The following is a 4987-nucleotide window of genomic DNA, read 5'->3' as shown; positions in this document are numbered from 1 at the left end:
TAGCCAGCGTCTCCCAAAATAAAAAAACCAGGTGGTGGGTATAATGACTGGACATAAACCGGGCTATTTCTCAGAATGCGTGTGTCATGGGCAGAACCGGGGTATCCTACAAAAATGTCCAGAAATCTCGCTTCGGAGTCGCAGATGGCCTGGAGCTGGATGGAGTGGAAACCTTTGTAGTTGTAATAGCATTTTTTATTGTTTTTTGGTGGTTTGATCCGGATATGACAGCCATCAATTGCCCCCACAGCCCTGTTGAATGACTGATGTCGTGCCAGTCTGGCAAAGCCTTGGCCAACTTCTCCCAAGCTGTGTGGAGGTGGGAAGTGAATGACTCTGCTTTTGGCCTCTCTTATTGCTTTGGCTGTTTTGTGAATTGCTCTAAAGACTGTTGTTTTTGGGATGTCAAAGGCGTCTGAAGTGACCTTGTAAGACAAGCCATGTGCTAGCCAGTAGGTGAACATCAGTATTTCCAGGTGCTGGCCCCAGCCATGGTCTCTCTCCTGATGTAGTATTCTGAGCAGACTGGTGAAGGCCTGCCTGGAGAGCCTGAACTCAGGCTTCATGCTCCTTTCTGGATCCAGATACACCCTTATTATTTTTACATGGATGTTCAGCATGGTGTATGGTGGGCGCTGGAATGGCAAAATGAAAAGCACTACATTAACATAGATATAAGATTATTCATAAAAACATGCAGAGGAATGTAAGTGGTTATATATATATATATATATATATATATATATATATATATATATATATATATATATATATGTGTGTGTGTGTGTGTGTGTGTGTGTGTGTGTGTGTGTGTGTGTGTGTGTGTATGTGTGTGTGTGTGTGTGTGTGTGTGTGTGTGTGTGTGTGTGTGTCTGTATGTGCATTATTCTTATAACAAAGAAAATGTATTTTTAGTTCCAACTTTTATCTGAATCATTACATTTTATACTGAACAAACACTCTAAAGCAGTGATTACTTTCAGAATAAAGTGCTTTAACCTTTTAACCATTCAATATCACTTATAACCTATAATTAATGCTGGTTTTAAAATAAATGTATCTAATCATTATTTAGCAATTACCTGTTGTCCATGTTCAAGAGCAAGTGTGTGCAAAAGGAGTGGAACAATGTTGGCCTTTCTTCTGCGACGTCGCTGGCCTAGAAATAAATGGAGAATTAAGAGGCCCAGGGACGCAAGTGTCAGTCGCATCTTAGGTTGTCACGGCAACGTTGTCATCTGTCGTCAAGGTAACGTGGGACGTCACAAAGGGCTGTTCCATTGCTCTTGTACCCTTTTGGAACCCTTAAACCCTCCCACACTCAGGCACTTACCAGCTGACTTACCTTAAGCTAATGAGGGTGCAGGGCTTGAGGGTGCAGGGCGGAGTTTGGAATTGGGCCAGCCTACCTGGAACCTTCTCCTTCCAACAGCACCCCCCCTGACTCTGCTGCCCCCTGCTGTCCTGACTGACTTCCTGAACAACATGGGTGTGGGTTGCCAATCTAAGTCCCTCATCAGAGACACTCCTCACATGTCCAACCCTTTACAATGGACTTATTGTTTAGTCTCAATGTCTTGCTAAAGATAGGGCGGGCAAGTGATATTCCTTTGTTAAAATAAGTGTTAAATCACAATATGATAGTAATCATTGATATTGTATAACAGTTTAACAGTTTTAAATAGCTACATAATTATGGACACCCTAGGGTCTATTATTATTAGGGCGTCACAACGCCCTATTGGGATTTTTGCCTGACAACAGCAATATACAGCTACATTTTAACAGTGGTTCCAACATGGTTTTGTATGACACTGTACTATCCTCCAATAGAAAGGTTTGAGAGTGAGTACAACAATTAGTTGCTGTACTCACACCAAATCTCATCACCAAAAATAGCAGATATACAAGCGCAGTTGTAGAGCTTGTAGATCTGCAAATGTGAAGTGCTATAAATTAATGTAATTCAGGGGTGCTGATGTGGATTAAAAAAAGGTAATTTATAGGGGTGGCCTGAGACCTAAATGTTTGAGAACCCCTTCCTGCTGGAGAGCCTGGAGAGGAGTTCTCTGGCCTAGAACAGATTAATGCAGGGGTCTTCAACCTTTTCAGTATACAATTATATATATATAAAAGTATAAATATGTTTTGTACAAAAAACCTTTTCATGGATTTCATCAGTGTAGTATGAACTAATGGGTTTTGTTTATATTTCACTTAAACCCTCAATACTTGGTAATCTTGATCGTTGGCTCTGTACTTGATACTTTTCCCCCCTCTACACCAAATGTTTTTGCCAAAAATAGCAGATCTACAAGCTCACAACGCCTCGCGGTGCGAGGCGTTGTGAGCTTGTAGATCTGCTATTTTCGGCTAATATTCCCCTCAGAATAAGGACCTAGGGTTGAAGAGTTCCAATCACACAAAGATTTGGTGGACCCCCTGCAGTAACTCTGAGGACCCCCTAGGGGTCCCGGAACCCCTGTTCAAGACCCCTGGATTAATGTGTTGATTATGTTTCAGTTGCAAATGATAACGTCCACACACCAGGTTTATGCTCCCAGACAGTGTGGAACTTCATTCACATTTTATTATTTTGTTACTGCTAAAGTTTTGATCCAGCAGCCAGCCCAGCAGGATATGGGATGATGTGCCCTCAGTTTCCTTTGTCATCTTATTGAAGCTTTTTTTCATTTAAGGAAAACATGGATCCGCAGCATGTGATACAGGCCGTGGCTCCACTGCTTCAGCTTCATCCCAGGGGAAACACTGGTAACAGTTTAGGGGAACTTTAACAAGGTTTTTGTAGTGATGGGCCATGGTGTCTTAGTCCTGTTTAAATCCACATGGGGTGTGTACGTTGTGTAATAGGCTTGCATTAGGCTAAATGCTACAGCAGGGGTAATGGTGACAAACCTAATGAGTCAATATAGCTGCAAGCAGCGATAATACGGGGCCAGTGAATAGAGAGAGAGAGAGAGAGAGAGAGAGAGAGAGAGAGAGAGAGAGAGAGAGAGAGAGAGAGACACACACACATGGAAACTAGAGAGAGAGAGAGAGAGAGAGAGACATGGAAACTGGAGAGAGAGAGAGAGAGAGAGAGACATGGAAACGGAATAGATTGAAGAGAGAGAGAGTGACATGGAAACAATAGATTGATGAGAGAGAGAGATGGAAACAGAATGGTTTGATTGGACATCTCAACCTATTGCATTAACAGGATTCGAACTCTCAACCTTCAAACTAATAGGCCGCAACACTACTTATAGTGCTATAGCTTTGTCCAGGCTGATATTGTCTGTTGAAGATCATAAACTCTTGCCTTCTTTCATGAACCAAGCCCCTGTTTCACTAACACTAAGATCACTCGTTCACAAACCATTTACCAATGAAGAAATTGTACATCTCCTCAGAACCAAAACTAGTGAAAGTAGCCGATCTACAAGCTCACAAACCATGAAAAGATTGTAGATCAGCTATTTTCAGAATGAAGTATGTCATACATTGAAAAAACGTACTCTCAAATAAGCATTTCAGGTTATATTTACCATTTGCACATGTATTCATTGATACAGTCATGTTGTTTGCAATTCAACTTAAATTAAGTCTGCATCAAGTGAGGCTTGAACTGGCGACCTTGAGATTGTGAGGCGTTCATTTAAGGGAGACACCATTGGACCAACAGACAAGTAACTGTGAAAAAGGAGATCACACTGATGATACAGTTTCACGCAAATAGCTGAAAAATCCTGGGTTTAAGTGTTTTTCAAACTGCTCAAAATTGCGGACAATCTAAGGGCGGAGCTTACTGGTCAAAGCGATAGATGTGTTCCTCATGAGTCAAGGCACAAGTGTAAGCAAGTTTCACAACTTTCGGCCAAACGAGGCATGACTTTTGCCTGTTTAAAGTTTGCACTTAAAAAAAAATTCTATAGCGCCCCCCTTTGGCCAATTGGAGTGAGATTGGTTTCAGTGATATTTGGAATGACTCTCTACATTACTGTAACGAATGAAAGAAATGTGAGTCTTGCATGTATGTGTTAGGGGCAGATGAATAATTTTCATAAAACTGCAATAGTTAAAATCTATTTCCTCCTGGGATTTTTGAGTAATCTGCACGAAACATTTTACACATGAACTTAGGACCTTTGCCGACAAAACAAAAGCGGCGGATTTTCCATAAGTGAAAAAATGCAGAAGTTATGAGCCAATGGCTGTTTTTCATATAATTCAAAATGGTGGGCGATCTAAAGGTCAGAGGTCAAAAGTCAGACCACGAAAGTTGTCGGGCATGAAGAGACGCATGTGTGTATCGAAGTTTCATGGCTGTAGGTCAAACAGGGCATGAGTTGTACCTGTTCAAAGTTGGCATTTTCAATTGAGTGCTATAGCGCCACCTTTTGACGAAAGATTGTGAGAATTATTTTTTGATCGTTTTTCATGACCATCGACCATATGGCCGAGTTTCGTAAAAAGCGACTGCACGGTTCAGCCAGAACTGCGAAAAGTGGCAGAAGAAGAAGAAGAAGTGACAGAATACTGCCAATAACAAAACAGGTCCAGAGCTGAGCTCTGGCCCCGTAACAAGCAAAATATACCTACACCAGGGGTCTTCAACAGGGGGTCCGGGACCCCTAGGGGGGAACCCCCAAACCCCCCGGTTTGGAGGTGTGGTCAGTGCATGCCATCATACAGAGATATTAACTTTTAAGTAATGAATGGTTATTATTAAAGATGGGTCTTACACTTTGTAGTGACCAAAAAAGTCACTACAAAGTACTACCAATCAACTCTAAATTGCCTGAAACGTACTCCTAACAGGTTTTTGGGGGGACGATTTTGGCCTCCACACTTAGTGATTTTTTCGGATTTAACTTTCGTTTCGGTAGTGACAAACTTTCGTTTCGGTAGTGACACAATGGTGAAAAAAAAATGTACTAAGTCCAGAGCTCGATGAATGTTAGGGACCAAAAAAAAAAGTCACTAC

Source organism: Gymnoscopelus microlampas (assembly GCF_963454915.1).
Source record: "Gymnoscopelus microlampas genome assembly, chromosome: 10".
Taxonomy (NCBI): Eukaryota; Metazoa; Chordata; class Actinopteri; order Myctophiformes; family Myctophidae; genus Gymnoscopelus; species Gymnoscopelus microlampas.
Note: the sequence above shows the minus strand (reverse complement) of the source record.